This window comes from Panthera pardus, unplaced genomic scaffold (assembly GCF_024362965.1).
Source record: "Panthera pardus isolate Hobbes unplaced genomic scaffold, ASM2436296v1 HiC_scaffold_20, whole genome shotgun sequence".
NCBI lineage: Eukaryota > Metazoa > Chordata > Mammalia > Carnivora > Felidae > Panthera > Panthera pardus.
The window spans coordinates 80,210,260-80,228,647 of NW_026526766.1; the positions used below are offsets into that span (position 1 = coordinate 80,210,260).

Below are 18,388 nucleotides of genomic sequence, written 5' to 3' on the forward strand. Positions count from 1 at the left end.
CTGGAATCCAAGTCCCCAGGGAAGGAAGGGTTGGCAGGGTGGCCAACAGAGCTTTTAAAACATTTTAATTTCTCTCTCTGGACACAAATGAGGCATTTGGCAGTCAGCACGGTCTAAAAGTCCTTCTCTTATGTTTCTGTCTCAGAATTTTCAAAACTGTATAATTCTGAAAATTGGTGGTTGGCTATCTGACCCACCAAGCAGGAAATGTGGGATGGCTTCTACATTCCTTCGTGTAAGGGGTAGAGCACCGAACTGGGACCTGCTGAAAACTGACACTGAGTCTCACACGGGAGAGTGTAGGTCTAGGTCACCTGACTGCCTCCTTTCCCAAGATTTAGCCAGTTCTGCCAGAACCCCCCCCCCCCGCCGCCACCTCCCCAGGCCTTCTTGTCACACATGTGATTTTTCCCTAAGTCTGTCCTACCCCAGGCACGGGCTGCCCCAGGGCCAACCCTAGACAGTGACCCTCACAACGGCTCCCACATGAAGTGTGACCCATAAATTAATTCTTCCGTACCCACCCCATCCTGTGCCCCCCACCCCAACAACAACCACACACACACGCACCCTTCAGAGAATCTCAGAATTACACCCCAACTGGGCTAAGTCAAGGTATTCCTTCCAAACTGAATTCCTCTCTGAAAGGAATTCTGGTGAACCATGTTTTCTCCATCTCGTGTCAGGGGAAAAGGTAGACGTCTCAGCTGAATAACAGAGCACTCAGAAGCTCTGGAAAAGCCATTATTTCGGGAGAACGGGAATTGGGCAGGGAGAAAGCGGTGCTGGAGGAAAGCAAACCTTCCCACAGGTTAACAAATCCTCCTCTCTGCCTCCGATTCCTCCCCCGGCCCAGGGAACCCAAGCCCTCCTCCCTGCGAAGCTGCTTCTGCGAGCCTAGTAGCTTCTGGAATACTACACTGAAGTCAAGAGACTCAAAAGGATCCAGGTCAGGTAGTGACAAGTGTTGCACAAGAACACAACTCAGGTAAGGGGACAGGGGAGGGGCACAGGCACCAACTGGGTGTTCATGACCTTGGACGGAACTCGAGTTCTCCACACCCCCCTCGGGGACGCTCAGACCCGGGAGGAAACTAGACCAGCACTGAGACTCTGGAGTCAGCGGTCCTGGATGTCTGCCTTGGGTGAGTAGTCTGAGCCCCTAATTACATATACAAAATGGAGCTTGAAACACCCTCCTCCGGGGTTCTAGAAAGGACTGAAGGAGATCGTGTATACGAAGCACGTGGTGCCTGGTGGTCAGCAAATGCTCCACACCTGGCAGCCGTCAGGACGCTGATGCTTTCTAATGGGAGAGTTTCTAAAATGCGTGGCTCTAGAGCAGAGCCGTGCTGTACCTGAGGGAGTCTGGGTCCCCCAGAAGAGTCAAGGGTGAGCTCACCCCCCACCGCGAACTGTGACTGTCCTCAGCGCTCCCTCCCCACTGCCTGCAGCCTGGGACCCAGCTGTTCCTCGCGTCTGCCCCCCCTGCCTGGTGCTCGAGGCAGGCGGGCAGGCGAGGAAGGGGAGGTTCGTAGGTGTAGGACCTACGGGTCAGCCCCAGCCCCTCCACAAAGCCGGCTTTGTAACCCAGGATCACGAGTTTCTCTGGCCTCCATCTCCCCATCTGTGAAACCAGTTCTGTGGACTTAACTTCCCACGACGGGCTTTCCGTCGATGGACCCGGGACGTGCAAGAGAAATCAAGCAGAGAGCTGGAAGCCTCGGTTTACGAAGGCGGTTCACTGAGACCCACCGGGAGCTCCTGGTGCCGTGGCCCGTGTGGATTCCTTGACTCGATGACAGCATGGCGGGAGCACCAACCCGCATGCGTTGAGCACCGAGGCTGACTTACTCAGAAGCTGATGAAGCCTGGGCGTCCTGCCCCCTTGCGAGCCTGGGCCTGACCTTCTGTTGCGGGTGGGGGGTGGGTCAGGAAGGCCTCCTAGAGGCAAAGAGTGCTGCCGCTGTCTGAGGGGATCATTCCAGCCTTGGGGCCTGTCCTGGGGCTGCGGGTGGGGCCGGGGGACTGAACCCACTACCTGCCCGCCCACCTGGGTCCCAGTAACAACCTGCCCCAGAGGCGCCCTGTTGGGCACCCAGGAGCGCCCCCCTTGGGTCCCAAGAGGAAGGGCTCGAACCCCATGCCGCTCTGTGCCCAGCTGAGGGGCCACCTCGCGCCCTACCCCTGCCCCATCTAGGATCAAAGAGCTGGGTTCTATGGGTGAGAAACAGCCGAAAGATTTACAGATGCGGCACCACCAACACTAAGTTGTGAAGCTAGAAGAGACATTTCTAAAGTCTCAGTGATAAGAAGGAAGGTCGATTCACCAGGCCAGAGGCCAGACGGATTCGTCCCCCTTTGGTCTCTATTGAAAATGATACTGCAGAATCATCCTAACACAAAGAGGCCATCCAAGACTATGCAGCCAAACTATGACAGGTGCATTAGACAGCTAAGCACTACTAATGATTTTTATAGTGTTTTCATGTCATTTTATTATGATGTCGTTTTCCTGGGTCTTTTCCTGTTTGAAGTATTTGTCAGTTTTTGTTATTTGCTGTGGTATCTCTTCTCATATCCTAGTATTCACTTCCATGCCTAATACTGTGGGTGCAACTCTGCCTTCTGTTTCTTGAAGACGGCTCTGAAAATGGAATAAACTTCAGGCCCTTGGACGCTCCCCAGAGGAACTAGGCCAGGCCCCGGGCCAAATGTTTTCCCAGTAGTCTCTCCGCTAAGCCCCACGGTTACCCTGTGAAGTTACTCTAGTGTCATCCCCGTTTTAAAGATAGGAAAACAGAGGGGCGCCTGGGTGGCTCAGTCGGTTACATGTCCGACTTCAGCTCAGGTCATGATCTCGCGGTCCGTGGGTTCAAGCCCCATGTCAGGCTCTGTTGCTGACAGCTCGGAGCCTGGAGCCTGCTTCGGATTCTGTGTCTCCCTCTCTCTGTGCCCCTCCCCTGCTCACACTCTGTCTGTCTCTCTCGAAAATAAAGAAACATTAAAAACAAATTTTAAAAAAAGATAGGGAAATAGAGGCTCAGAAAGGTTAAGTAACGTGCCCAATGTCACACAGCATAACTCGGTGGAGATGGGATTCCAGTCCCGGGAGCTGGGCTTCAGTGCCCACCCTTGTGAACACTCTTTTCTCAATAAGCATGAAGGCTCACCCGTGGACTAACCACCTGGGCCTCTCTGGCACATCCTCTCATTTTGCCTTTCTTGATTATCACGTGAGAGTCGCTTGGGTCACAACTGACCCCAAGCTGGCCACTCACAGGCTAGACTCGCTGAGGGACTAGCTTCCCCGGACCAGCTTGAGCCTCGGCAGGCGCCTGCTGTGTGTTGGCTGGGGCCTTCCTCGCCCCCCTGCCCCCCCTTGTTCATCCCTCATCAAGGCCAGAGTCCAGAGTCGTGGCTTTTGGTGGCGGAGACTGAGGTTTAACACAGACTGAGGTTACTGCGTTCACCCAGAAGAACTGGGGGGAGGGGCGGTGCTGACTTTGAAAAGCAGACCCTTGGCCTCGCAGGCCCAGCTCTTGGAAGGGGGTGGTGCTGGGGGGTTCTGGAGGGGAGTGCCACTTTCTCTGCACCCCCTGCTAAAATGGTGGGCATCACAGGGAAGAGCTCCCCATTGGAAGAAACATGGTGCAATTTGTGGGAAAAAAAAATATATATGTAGAAAGCTGCTTCCAGCGATGTTTTCCATTATGAGGGTCAGAGTAAACACAGACGGAGGAAACAAAGAGTCAGGTCTCAGACTAAATACACAGCTAATTGTCGCTCCAGCCATCACAAACGGAACAACCTGTTCTCTGAAGTCCATCTTGTGGTGCCTTTTCTTGAATCCCCTCCAGGAAATCTGAAGCTTGTATCCAGCCAGCTTTTCCTTACTGCCTGGCTCCGGAGTTACTGTGCAAGGGTTTTTTTCCAAGAGAAATAAGGTAAACGAAGTGTCTGCACTGCCCTGAGGGGGCTCTGCCTCAACATCAGCCCAGAGCCCTCCTGCCTCCGCATTGTCACTCTGAATCCTGTAGAGAAAACCCCAGGCCGTGGCCACACCAGCCAGCCACAGCCCCGTGAGGTCCTGCCGGGGCGGGGGGGAGCAAAATAAAGCAGAACTTACAGTGAAACCTCTGAGCCAGCATCCCACCAGCTCCTGCTTCTAGACGGGGGAGAGAAGGGCTTTATCTTCTTCCAGAACTACTGAGGGCACCAGCAAGAGGGGCAGGGGAGAGCGAGGTTCCTCCCTGCCAGACCCTGCTCGCAACTCCCCCATGGACCCCGACAAGGCAGAAGTAAATCATTCCAGCATCTCGACATACCTCATCGTCTGCTTCTCTCCCCGCAGAGTAAAAGGCAGAACAACAAAGTTCTATTGAGCTTCGCTCTGCAGAAGGAGGCAGGGCCGGGAGGAAGGGGAAGGTGCTGTGTTCCAACTCCTGTCAAAAGAATAAACAGCTGTTTCAGGAAGGGGGTGGGGGGAGACAGATCCCGCAGCAGCCAGGGGCTTTGTTCCTCGCTGGCCCCGGGAAGTGGGCTGTTTATCAGGCCTGTTGACTCCGAGGTACATGCCAAGGCAGAGACGTCTCTCTCTGGGCCCACGAACGGCCCGGCCTCCCTCCCCGAGCGAAACTACAGGCCCAAACTAGGCCTGGCGTTGGAGGAGGCAAGGCCACCACCCTTCAGAGGGACACACAGGCCGCCCACGTCACCCACTCCTTGGCAGAAATGGGAACTGTTCTGAATCCAAACAACCCCAAGTAACTACTATAAGGAACAGCCAATGAGAGGTCTAAAAAAAAAAAAAAAAAAATGCAGGGGTGGGGTGGGTGAAGGAGAGAGTCCTCAAGACTCTAGTCGAAATGCCACCTGAATGTTCCTCAAGGTTGAGCCTCTCCTCCACATCTTTTGAACCTCGGAAGTTGTTTTGTTTGAACACTATTTTTATAGAATGTTATGAGATCTCCCGCATCGAAAACCGAGCTATAAGAACTTTAAAAGGTCACGGAGGCCCAACCCTGCGCTTTGGCTGAATAATGCTTAACCCTTCCCACACCCACCTCCTGCTCCTAAAATAGAATTTTCCGGCTGGAAAGGACCTTAGAACAGTGGATTTCTCAAACGTCAAAACAGCTAAAACTTTTATTAAAAAAAAAAAAAGAAAAAGAAAAAAACCCACAGGAAGTCATTCTCAGAACCCCACCGTGCAAGATGGAGCGTACAAACTGCCTTGGCCTAAGCGGGGAAAGGAAGCGCAAAGAGCCCCCCGCCCCAACCCCAGCCCTCCCGAGGGGCCCCACACCCCTCACCTCCCGCGAGGATAGTCTGGCAACCCCAGACTTAGGAGAGGGGGCCAAAGTCCAGGAGCCCCACCAAGCGATGCCTCATCTAGCCACTTGCAGCTTGCTGTTCTTAACAAAATCTCACAGCCCCTCCTCCGGGGGCCTGAGTTGTTTGACCACAGCGTTCAGCACCTGAAGTTCCAACAACATGCTTAAATCTAGTAAAGCTGAACAAAAGTGCACCTGGCAACCCATCACTGCACTGTCGGTCTGGACACCACGGCAAATGCGCATAAGCCCACCAAGAGACCCAGACCGGAACGTTCACGGCAGAGCAAAAACTGGAAACAACCCCAAAGACGATCATCAGAGCAGATCGGTAAGGTCCTAGAGCGGGATTCCAGGCACAGCAATAAGAATGAGCCAGCTGTAGCTGTTAGCAGCCACGGGATGGATCTCACACCCGTCACGTGCAGAGAAAGAAGTCTTGGATGAGTCCATTTATGTAAAGCTCGAGAACAGGCAAATCCGTCTGTGATGCTGAGATTCGGAAGGGGCCCAGAGAAGCTCCTGTGGGGCCGGCCATGCTGCTGCTTAAGTCGGGTAGTGGATACACAGGGGTGTCCACTTGGTGAAAATTCATCACAAATGTGCCTTTTCTGTGTGAATGCTAAGAACAGAAACCAACAGAAAACTTTCTGCTGAAAACTGCCTTATCTGCCTTATTCTGTCTTCCCCTGACCCTGGCTTGAGGGCCACAGGCCCTACTTTTTCCTTCTTTTGGGTTCCCCGCCACAAATACCAAGCATCACCGAGCACCTCCCTACGGGTCCAGGGAGGATTTGCTGCATTACACGATCTAGAAATCTGGGGCGATTGTCAGTGCGAAAGGGAAAGATAGCAGAGCCTAGACGCTAAGATAAGCCGGTCCTTTTCACAAGCAAACACCTCCCACAGGTCAGAAGGGGCTCCCACTTCACGATTTGCAAAATCAGCCTCTCTCGGTGATCCTCGGGGTCACCCACAAAGCGGTCGGGGAGCAGAAGGAGGCTCTGGGAGTCTCAGTGATTTGCTCAAGGTCCACAGCGGGCGAGTCCGAGGAGCTGTGCTTTCTCCCCTAAGCTGCCTCCAGGGGGGAACACTCAGCAGGCTGGTGGAGTTAGAGTCTCCAGCCTGGTTAACCACAGCTCGACACAGTGTGCAAACCTAGAAGGCAGAACGTTTAACTTCTAAAGATCCAACATGGTTTTCCTCCTTCCCTGACACAGTCATGCTCAGACCCTCAAAACAAAGGGGCACACACTTGCGGTCATTCCTTAATCGAGAGGCAGAGAACCTAGCAAATGAGCCTCGGACGCGCTAATCAGAGGAGGTCAGAGGCTGCATGGGGCTGCATGGGTAAGGGCTCACCACCGGGCCGGCTGGGCTGGCTAATCTCATCATCCGATGGTCGCTAGGGCTCCTTCCAGTCCCGGCAGCCCATGAATCTATCAGTTAGCGGCCAGCATTCAGTACCTGTCCACTGGCCACACCTCAAGGCAGGATGGCAGGGCCTCAGAGTTGTGGCCAAGGTGGCTGTAAGCCCAGGTGTGGGAATCCCTGGCTTTGCATCCAAGACCACTTCCGGTTGGGAAAAACAATGAAGGTCAAGATCCTGACCTTGAGGATGAGGTATTCTTGACAAAGAACAAAAAGGCTGCGGGTTGTCAGCGTTTGATTCATCCCAAATTTGTCACAAAAGACATTCTTGCTTGTAAGCGACAGAGCCAATTGGCTGGTTTCTCCCTCCGTGTCAAGGATAATCATCCTCCCTCACCTCGTGGGGTGGGTGAGGGGCTGTAGAGAGTGGTGGCTTTGAGTCCTGGCTTTGAGTCCTAGCTCCGCCCCCTATGCTGTGCAATCCTGGGCGACTGGCTTAACTTCTCTGTGCCTCCATTTCTATATCTGTAGCCAGGCACCATGAAATGAACCACAGGCGAGGGAATGAAACAGTAAGTGTAAGGACCTCTCTCCAGCAGCCTGCCCGGGAAGGGATGGAGAGAGGGTGCCAGCTGGTGGGGCCGGCTGAGGATGGAAAACCTTCCTGGGACAGAGCTGAGGAGAGAGAGGGTTTGAAGATTCAGAAAGGGGGCAGGACAAGTGTGGAAGAGCATCCCTGTGGGAGGATCGAGGGGTGCCCCTAGGACAGGCAGAGGTGCTTCCGTTTGTGCAAAAGCAAAGGAGACAGGATGCGTGGGCTGGGGATAAGTTTGGGGGACACGGGCAGTTGGGAAACTGACAAGCTCCAATCCGGAGTGGCTAAGGGTGGAGGACGGAGTGGGTGGGTGGGGAGAAAGGAGCTGGACGGCCACACAGAGTCTTATCACCAGGAGTCGGAGCCTCACCACACCGAGGAATCTGAGGGTTCTGGGGAACCCTTGAATGACATTAGGCAAGAGAGTTACTGATTTGCTCTGCAGAGTTACTTGGGCTGCAGGGCGAGGGTGGGTGGGAGAAGGAAAATCTCCAGCCAGGGAGACCCACGGGGAGGCTGCTGGCCCATGTCCTGGTGAGATCGGAGACCTAGACAGTGGAAGTTGCTGGAAGATAAGAAAGCACCAGCTGTCTGAGATAAATGAAGGAAAGGGCACCTTGAGGGCTTGGATTACATGAAGTAAATTCTCCCTCAACTTCTCTTAAGTGTCAGCCTTGTCGGTGAGCAACTCCCAGATTTAAAATGACCTTCTTCTCATAGGTTCCTTATTTATCTTTTAAATATCGTTCTTCTCCTCCCAGAATGTCAAGTCCATGCGCAGATACTTCCGTATGTTTTGGCCCAAAGTGAAAGTGCCTATGACATCAGCCCATGTTCAACGCGGCCCTGTAGGCTACGACGCATGCCTGGTCCACGCGCTGGGCACCTGTGTGTTCAATAAATGTTAACTATTCCAAAAATGGAAGGCAGTGATGAGAGCAATAATCGCAGTGAGCAGTAGGGTGAAGAGAGCGAGGCAGACGTGGGTGTCGTTCATGCCCCTCCAGGCGTGGACCCTGCGGTGGGCAGTGCGGGCCCAGGATGAGTGTCTGCACGAGGAATCTGGTGTTCCGGGTGCTGGCTGACGTTGCAAAGCTCTGCAAGTTCTGGGTAAATGGCGGAGTGAAACGATGTTCCTACTAAAGAATGGTGTGTAAGGTTGGGAGTGGGGGGAACTGGTGAACCCCGTTCTAGACGCATTGGGTTCGAAGAACCCGCTGGAACCAGCTCAGCGGCGAGGCTGGGAGGAGTCTGATTTGGGAGTTGTCAGTACGCAGGCAAGAGCGGGCAGGTCCGCTGGGTGCTGAGGCAGGGGAAGCACAGAGGACAAAGGGGGCGTCCCTAACAGGCACTGCCCTGAAGCCAGGGTGGGGGGGGGCACCGCAAGGAGGTAGGGGGTGGAGCCAGGAACAAAAGGAATCATGGGGGCGCCTGGGTGGCTCAGTCGGTTGAGCGTCTGACTCTTGATTTCAGCTCAGGTCATGATCTCATGAGTTCGTGACTTTGAGCCCCGCGTCAGGCTCAGCACTGACGGTGCAGAGTCTGCTTGGGATTCTCTCTCTCCCTCTTTCTCTCTGCCCCTCTCCCTCCCTCTCTCTCTAAGTAAATAAATAAACTTAAAAAAAAAAAAAAAAAGGAATCACGAAAGCCAGACAAGACCAAGTACAGTCAAGAGAGCAGCGTGAGGGCTGCGAGCTGAGTCTGGGGAGCCCGTCTGGATTCTCAGCTCGGCGCCACGCTCCCATCTGACCGCCTCTGAGCCCCCCCCCCCCCCACCTAGGGAGGAGATGGCCACAAACATGTGCGTGGGCAAAGCTGCTGCTCTCCAAGGCTTCCAGGGAGTGCCAGGCAGGGAGGTTCCGTTCCCGGCTCCGCCTCCGACTCCAGGCAGCTCTCCTGGAGTGTACACGGTTGTTTCCCACGCCAGCTCCCGCCTCCCCCCGCCCTCCGCCTCCTGGCAGATGAAAAGCTTGGGCTAGTGTCTCTTACTCTGCATTGCACCCCAGCTCTGGGGGGTCTCGGCACCCCTCAAGGCCTGCCACGGACCCTGGCTGCAGGCCTCTGCACAGGGGTGGCTGGTGCTTTCAGACAGAAGGGGACACAGAAGGGGAGGCCCCAGCCTGTGGGTGGAGGAGGGGCCCTCTGGGTAGGAGGCCAGAGCCAACAGGTGTGCCTAATCCAAGGCTTTATCTGGCTGCGATCAGAGCATCAGAACCGCTGAGAGGCAAGTTCCACTCGGCCTTCTCCTCCCTCGGCCACCACGGGAGGCCCTGGAACCAGCAAGGAAGCATTTCACAGGCAGAGAAGGGAATGTTTGCAGGCCTGTCTCTGCCTGGGTCCTGTTCTCGCTCCCAGGGCAGAGCCTGTCTCTCAGGGGGCCGGCTTGAGTCCCAGCCCTGCTGTGTCCAGCTAGCCCAGCCTACCTCCGAAAGGTGGCCACCCATTTATGGCATCCACGCCAGGCAGCCTCTGCTTGGAGGCTTCTAGTGGCGGGAACTCTGCCCCATCTCTACGCTTCCCTGATTCGAAGGCACATCTTTTCAGTGTGGAACTGATCCCTGCTTCCCAGAACGTTATCACAGCAATAAAGGCCACCATTCATTTACATACACCATTTCACTGGACCCTTTCTGTGGTCAGCGACGATCCTCTCCATCTCGGCCAGGGAGCCGAGGCTCCGAGGTTGAGGAACCCGGACAAGATCACGCAGCCAATAAGCTCTGCCTGTCCGTGCAGCCCCGTCTTCCCCGCTGAGCCTGACGGGTCCTCAGAGACAGGGCTGCCGACCCTTTCCTCCGCACACCCCCTCTCCCCTGGCCATGCCACCAGCATTTATTCCATCAATAGACATTTGGGGGCACTTCTTTGGTACCAGGCACCGCGTTGGGATGGGGACACACGCCGCACAGAATGAATGAGACCCACTGCCTCCACTTTTCAAGTCCGAGTCTGCTGAGAGGGACATGTGTGTCCACAAATGCCCAGATGCCATCTGTAGGCGTCAGCTACTGCCATCAGACTACCCAGGCTGGCCCTCACACACGTCCACCGGCCGAAGTCAGGGCTCCTGACCACACCAGGGTCCCTCTCCTGTTGCTTTATTCTGTTTTTACCGTCCTCCTATTTCCACTACCTGTGCTTTGCCTTTCTGCAGCCTTTGCCTTTGCCTGGTGTGGGCAAGAAAGGCCCTGCAAAATCAGGGTGACCATTCACACTGCTTTCCCTAGGATGGTTCTGGTTTATATCCGTCGGGGAGCAGTTAACAGGTCGATGTTTTAGTGTCCCCTCGCACTTTCAAAAGTGTGCCAGTCTGGAGGATAAATCATAGGGTCACTATGATGTAACGCGTGTTCAATAGAATAAAGAGAGTTCAATGACGTCCTCTTCAAGATCCTTTCCAGCTAGGATCCGGGGCTTGTGTTTACCACCTGCTGGTCTCTTAGGATGCCCCTCTCCGGCGCCCAGAGTCTTTCCTGCAGCTGCTCAGAGGTGGTACAAGCCGAGTCCTTCCAGGTGCCCCTCTGCTCCACCCCTGCCCTCAACCTGTCCTGCTCGGTGCCTTGGCTGGGATCACCTCGACTGCTCCCTCCTTCCTCTGTGCAGGCCAGGAGGTATTCAGAGGCTAAGAATTTACTGGAAAATCCTGAGGTTGTTTTGCCTTATTCCACCCCCCGCCCCCGCCCCAACATTAGGTTTTCTTAGGTCTCTTGTAATAAATTGGCTTGAAACTTCCAAGAATGAATCTCAAAAGGTGCGGTTCCAGGAACTCTAGCCATAAGCTAAAAAATGAAACAAAACAACTTTTAGTTGAGGTGGCTTTTTCTTCTCCTGTTCTTGGAATGAGACAGGTCTGGACTCAAATCCCAGCCCTGTTGACTTTTTTTTTGCTATTTTGGCCCTGGATAAATCACTTACACTCTATGAGCCTCAGCTTCCTCATCTGTAAAACAGGGACGATTCCTTGCTCCTTGGGTTGTTGAAAGGATGAGCAACGATGTGTGTAAAGCTCCTGGTTCCTTGCAGGTACTTAGGAAGAGGGAGCTCGTGTTATCATCACTGATGTCTAAGACACAAGGTCTGTCTCAGCCTCGTCATAGTGGTAGGAGGCAGCGTGGCACAGAGGTGAAAGCCTGCATTTGAGAGAGACAGGCCCGGCATTGACTAAATGGGTGACCTTGTGCAAATCATACGAGCCTTCTGAGACTTGGTCTCTCTCCTCTGTAAAATGAGAGTAACATTGCCTTTCTCTTCAACCACGGTGAACGGGATGGCGCGCATAAAGCGCCAGGCATAGGGCCTGACGTTGGAATAGGTGCCCAGTAAATGGCAGCTACTCCACTCCTAATAATGATTATTCCAGAAACTTCCCCCTCACAGGCTCTGGCATCACCTGCTCTGTGTCCCCAAAGAGTGTACCATGTTCCCGTGTCCTAAAAACCACCAGCCCTTCCTTTGCGTGGGGCATTTTCAAATCTTCCCACCTGCTGGAGCCTCCCCAGCCCACGAAGCAGGGTAAGCGTTGCTCTTTCCACCGGCAGAGGAGGAGGCAGGTGACTTGGCCAAGGTGACTGTCCTGGAAGCTGGTTTTGGGTGGAGCCAAGGCCGTCTCCAACCTCCTTCCTCCCCGTAGGAAGTCTGAAAGTCACTGATTCAGTCAAAGTGGAAGGGAATTGTGTATCCGCTTGCTTATTCGTTCATTAAATAAGCATTTATTTCGTGCCAATATTGGCACCTACCGCGTGCCAGGCACTGTTCGGCCCACTAGGTCTACAAGGATTAGCCAATATGGCCTCTCTGTCATGGATCGCCAGTGCAAGGCTGAGCCCAGAAACCAAGCGTCATGCCACGAAAGGCATTCTGCAACTGAGGGGAATGTCCTGAGACAGAAAAGACACAGGAGCCCCCCAACATTCAGTCACTCCCTTACTCTGAGCTGCGTGGATTTCCAGCGGAATCAGAAAAAACAATCTCACGGGCCACCTTTCCCATGTGGCTGCAGGAACATCCTTACTGACCAGGGTCACTCTACTCTCAAGCATGCCCCCCAAGTCTTCTGGGCTGCTTCATTTTTCTCTTTTCTTTTTAACATGTATTTATTTTTGAGAGACAGAGGGAGACAGAGTGCAAGCCGGGGACAGGCAGAGAGAGAGGGAGACACAGAATCCCCAGCAGGCTCCAGGCTCGGATCCGTCAGCACAGAGCCCGACGTGGGGCTCGGACCCACAAATCGTGAGATCATGACCTGAGCTGAAGTCCGATGCTTAACCGGCTGAGCCACCCAGCCACCCCGAGCTGCTTTATTTTCTAGACGAGAAAACTGAGGCTCCAAGGGTGATAAATGACTGATCCAGGGCCACCTGGCAATGAAGTAAGGCGACCAAAGCTGGTACCCAGGTGTCTGGCATCTCTCCAGGATGAGATGCCTTGTAACCACAGCACAGGAAATCGAAGGGCTGAGGGAGGGGCTGGAGGCTGCACTCAACCGTCTTCTTCCCAAGTTTCCTTATCTGTGGCCAAGAAAACCCCAGAAGACTCTGCCAGGAATGGCCACATCACTGTCCTTCCCTTTCCCCGGCTCCACTGTTCTTGAACGATTCGGGGAGGCCATGGTGGGCTTGCTGATGTGAGCACAGAGACGGTGCTGGGAAGAGGTGAGCACCGGATGGCCTGAAGCTAGCGAGGCATCCGATTTAGAAAAAACATCCTCACCGAAGCATAAACGTAAAAAGAGCTCAGAAATGGAGCAAAACCACCTGACTACGAGCTCCACTTAAGAAGCATCGCATGGGTCTGTTACGACAAATGTGGCATCAATTCCCCAATCCGACCCTGTTGCCTTTGCCTTCCCCACGAATTTAAGGCCCAGAGCCCTCAGGGAAGCATCACCTGCCCTCTTTGTGGCCACAGCTTCTTCTCTGAGCTTCTGCTTTTGTTCCCCGCGAGATGTTGTCAGTTTTGCAGCCGGCTGAGAAGTGGCTTTGGGGTTTTTGCTCTGGGTGTGGTTTCCTTGCACTCACAAGGCTCTGTCTGCATGACCCAGGCTGCTAACCTCAGGCACAGAAGGGAATATCCCACTGAGGTAGTCATTAATGCTGTTCCACCAAATATGTCCAGCTTTCCCCCTTCACCATAGGATTTCATTTCCTGGGGCCCTTGGGGTCAGGGACTAGTGACTAGTCTGACCAGTATAATAAGAGTGGGCTATTCAATTGCCAAGACCTCCTAGGGCTCTTTTTTCTCTGTGCTCCGGAGTACATACAAGAAGGTGTTCCATCAGGGGCGTCTGGGTGGCTCAGTTGGTTAAGCATTGACTCCTGATGTGGACTCAGGTCACAGTCCCAGGGTTCATAGGATCGAGCCCCATGGCAGGCTCTGCGTTGACAATGCAAGGCCTGCTAGGGACTCTCTCTCTCCCTCTCTCTCTGCCCCCTCCCCTGCTCATGCTTTCTTTCTCTCCCTCAAAATAAATAAATAAACTTAAAAAAAAAAAAAAAAAAAGAAGGTGTTCCATCAGGCTGGGTCTGTGAGTGAAGGGCACAGCCATCAGCTGGCCCAGGATGCTCATATCCATGAGAGTAGGAAATCAACCTTTATGGGTTTGGGCCTTAGGATCTAGGGGCTGTTTGTTACTGCAGTATAACCTGCTCCATCCTGACTGATACACTGCCCATCTCACACAGAGCAGGAGCTTCTCTAGGTCTACCTTCTTCTCTGGGAAACCTTCACTGTCCTCATCAGTGAGGGCCATGCATGAACAAAGGCAAGTAAAATGGAGGCAAGAACATTTCTCTAATGTCCTGGGGAGATTTTCTCCTTAAGACCCGAAGACAGGTGAGCATTCAGCTACATTTGAAAAGAATGAGAAGGAAGTTGAGAGTGCTGTTCTCTAAGGCCTTCCTTTCCTATGAAGAAGCTGATCACTTGATAAGAGCAAGTGGGGGTGTAGCCTGAGAGCCCTCCGGGTTAGCAGCAGGTGCCGTGGACACTGGGAGGGGACACTGGCTGGGAGGTAAGGGCACAGGGTGCCAAGCAGCACTGTAAGCCTGCTGGGGTTGGCACTGAGCCAGCCACCCGGTCCCATTCACCAGCCCGGGGACAGTGGCAGAGATGGAAACTTGCCTGATTCGTTGCAGTCAGGGATTGAACCGGCCGGGGCGGGTGGGCCAGAAAGACGAGCAGGGGGATGTGGTCCATGCAGTAAAGGACATGTGACTTAACCAATCCATCATTGGAGGAGAGGAGGTGGAACTCACAACATCCTGTACAGTAGATTCTCCTGTTACATTTTACAGAGAAGGACAACTGAGGCCCAGAGAGACGGTACCGCTTGCCCAGCTCCGACAGCTAAAGGTCAGAGCCAGAACCAACCGAAGCCTGGCCGGCCCCAAAGCTTGGCCGCTACCTGGTACTCTTTTAGCCAGAAGCCACGTCACTCCCTTTTGGGCTCCTCTTAGCCCTTCATCGGGCTTTTCGTCTACACCTTAACGTCTCCTTTTAATTACTAGTTCACACAGACCTACTCTCCCAATCCAGACTGTGAGCTCCTGAAGGGCAGGAATCTGTATTTTATATAATAGTTCATAACAGCAGTAGTAGCAACCACAAACACTACTCTTTGTGCTGAACGCACACAACGTGCCAAGCTGTGTTCTGAGCACGGGACACCCACCACTCAATTCCCACGGCCCTCTGTGAAGACAGGGGCCAAAATCATCCCCATCTTGCAGATGAGAAAAGATCTCCGTTGGGCTGGGCTGAAATTCAACCCCGACTATTAATATTTTCATAACTAGAGTTCAACTCGACTCATTTCTTCTATAATCTCATTTATTTTATTTTATTTCTTATATTTTCAAACATTCTCAGAAGGAGTCTATGGACTTCTCCGGATGCCAAAGGCGCCCATGGCAAAGGTGGCTGCCAGGATTCCAGAGGCAGGCTTCTGTCCCCAGCGATCCCGCAGAACCCAGAGCTCCTGGCTGGGTAAGGGACCCTACGACATCTTCACCCAAGGTTAGGGAGAGAATAATCGATACTTTAGCCCATCCGCACATCATAAATACCTAACTAGCATAAATACTCTGATGTCAGCAGCATGAGCCCCTGGATAACGTTCATCGTAATAAACAAGTCACTTGTTCCCCCCGCCCAAAAAAAACACCGTAGTTTTTAGTGTCCAGTGTGCTCATTAGAAAAGCATCAGCTGTGGATCACAAATGGGGATCATAGGAGGGTTTGTAGCAGCTGCCTCTGGATATAATGCTGGCTGACCTTAGGCCCAGACTATGCCTCCTTGAGGGTTGACTAGCTGGCCTTCCCCCGTTAGACTTGTTTTCTTAGCATCTGGGCACTGGCTCAGTCTAAATAGCACTAACGTGATATCCCATCCTCTATATGCTTACGGTTTATAAAGTAAATTGCAGGCGTCCAAACAGGCACACTGAATCACAAGCCAGGCAGAACTTGCTAGATTTCAGAAAATCCGGGCTATTATCGGACTCGGGGATAAGGCAGCCGGAGCCAACGCTCCCTGCCCAGACCAGACAGCTGTCCTCTTTGCCAGCTGGCCCGTGCCGAGTGCTGAGCCTCAGGACACATGGTGCCAGTCCAGACACTGCTCTGATGGGCTACATGACCTTCCATAAGTTGCTAGCTGATTTTTTTATCCTCCAAATACGGGGTGTGTATCAGATCCAATTCCAGTCAATAATCACAAAGCACCCAGTGTGTGCCCAGAACTGTGGGGGATGCAGAGACCATACAAGCTTACATACTGGTCGGGGAGCCGGTGCTGGAAGCAATGAACTATTTGTTACCTGCGACAAAAAGAAGTCAGTGCGAGTAAGGATGGAAGTGATGTGTTCTGTTCTAGGGCCATAGGGGAAGGAGTAAGCCGTCTGCATGGGGCTGGGCAGCCAGGCTTCAAAGAGGAAGGGGCTCCGTTTGAACTGGGCCTCAAAGGGTGAGTGGGTGGGGAACAGCATTCAGGGTTGAAGGACAAGCAAGCGACAATGCAGGGGGCTGGAATGTGAGCACCCCACATTGCCCAGTGTGGACTGCGGAGCAAGGAATCCAGTCCTGGTGTCTCCCTACATCTACTGCCTTGGAGTCCAGAAGACTCCCCGGAACCTTATTTTTACAAGCTTCTTGAGTGATTCCAACATGCAGGCAGTAGGTGCTACATGTTGAGAAAAAAAAAAAAAAAATGAATGAGTACAAGAATGAACTTGACCTCAGGTAAGTCCCTTCCAGTCCCGAGATGTCATCCCTTCTTTAAAATAAAGGCGCCGGGTCAGCCTGGTGGTTTTTCAAATTTTGTTCTGGAGAACCCGTGAATCTCCCAAAGTGCCTCAGACACCACAGAGGGGGAGATGGGGTGCCGAGAGAGCAGAACTCTGAGCCCCCATCCACACTTCTTTAGTTCATCTTCCCTTTTATCTGTTTGCTATTATATGCTGTGCTTCTATGCACCATTTTGTTTGTAGTAAAGTTTCCTTGGCTACAAAGAACTTTTTTTTTTTTAATTTATTATTTTTGAGAGACAGAGTCAGAGCGTGAGCAGGGGAGGGGTAGGGAGAGAGGGAGATAAATCCGAAGCAGGCTCCAGGCTCCGCACTGTCAGCACAGAGCCCGACGCGGGGCTCGAACTCATGAACTGCGAGATCATGACCCAAGCCAAAGTTGGACGCTTAACCAACTGAGCCACCCAGGCACTGTGGCTACAAAGAACTTTAAAAAAAATTTTTTTTTTATGCTTATTTATTTTTTGATAGAACACAAGCGGGGTAGGAAAAGAGAGAGAGGGAGGCACAGAATCTGAAGCAGGCTCCAGGCTCTGAGCTGTCAGCACAGAGCCTGACGTGTGGATCGAACCCACAGACCGTGAGATCGTGACCTGAGCCAAAGTCGGATACTTAACCAACTGAGCCACCCAGGCACTCTGGCTACCTGGAGTAGAAAAAACTTTTAAAACCACTGAATTGGCTGATCATCCAAGAATCCCCGAAGAGAAATTTTTAAATTCCTTAAAGGCAGTTAACCTACCTTTGTTGAATATTTCTCAAACAGGTGTGGACACAGCATGGAGCCTGCTTACCAGGCTCTTTATTTGACCATCACGATTTAAAATCTTCTGGTGTGGTCCAGAAATCAATGAGTGGAGGGGGGAAATGTGGATAGCAATGCAATAGAATATTACACAAACTTAAAAAAATGTTTTTGAAGAATAGGTAATAAAATGGAACGTTAAATGAGAAAGCCAGATACCAAACTGCACAAAGGCTATGATCTCAGCTCTGGATCTAATACATCAGAATTACTGGACAAGTATGGTGGTTCCTCAAAAAATTAAACATGGAATTCTCTATACCCAAAAGAATTGAGGACGGAGACTCCTCAAATTGAGATTTGTACACCAATGTCTAGGCAGCATTATTCACAATAGCCAAAAAGGTAGAAACAACTCAGAAGTCCACTGACGAATGCGTGGATAAACAAAATATGGTGTATACATACAACGGAGTATTATTTAGCCTTGAAAAGGAACGAGATTCTGACACCCGCTTCAACGGCGATAAACCTTGAAAACGTGCCAAGTGAAATAAGCCAGACACAAAAGGACGAACACTGGATGATGTTACTTAGATGAGGTGTGTAGTCAAATTCCTGGAGGTGGAAAGTAGAGTGGGGGATACCACGGCCTGGGGTGTGGAGGGAATGAGCAGTTTATTGCTTCCGGGGGACAGAGCGTCTGTTTTGGATGATGGAAATGTTCCAGAGGTGGACAGTACGGATGGTTGCACAATAATGCAAGTGTATTTAATGCTACTGAATGGTACACTCAAAAAATGTTATAATGGTAAATTTTATGTCATGTATATTTCACCACAATAAAAAAAAAATACCAGCCAGAACTAGATTGGCATGGTGACAATGGTGAATTGTGTGCGACGAGGTTGTGGCAGACTGATCACTTTATTCTTTCCACTTCTCTGCATTTTCAAATGTTCTACAACGAGAATAAATTACTCCCGAAACCGGACACACAGCTACTTAATTAAACAATTCTGGTGGTTCTCTGACACTT

General features: G+C 52.3%; 1 protein-coding gene across 5 annotated transcripts in view; it reads right to left on the reverse strand.

Annotated features, from left to right (window-relative positions):
- GGTA1 (glycoprotein alpha-galactosyltransferase 1 (inactive)) overlaps nucleotides 1–18,388 on the reverse strand; it is a 57,291-nt gene that overhangs the window by 23,651 nt on the left and 15,252 nt on the right. For 3 of the 5 annotated variants that reach the window (XM_019453973.2, XM_019453972.2, XM_019453968.2), the window contains exon 2: nucleotides 4,329–4,445. The gene's annotated coding sequence lies outside the window, so the exon portion shown is untranslated. Of the gene's footprint in view, nucleotides 1–4,129; nucleotides 4,294–4,328; nucleotides 4,446–18,388 lie in introns of those variants that run through there. The other 2 variants (XM_019453971.2, XM_019453969.2) reach the window with 2 other exon arrangements.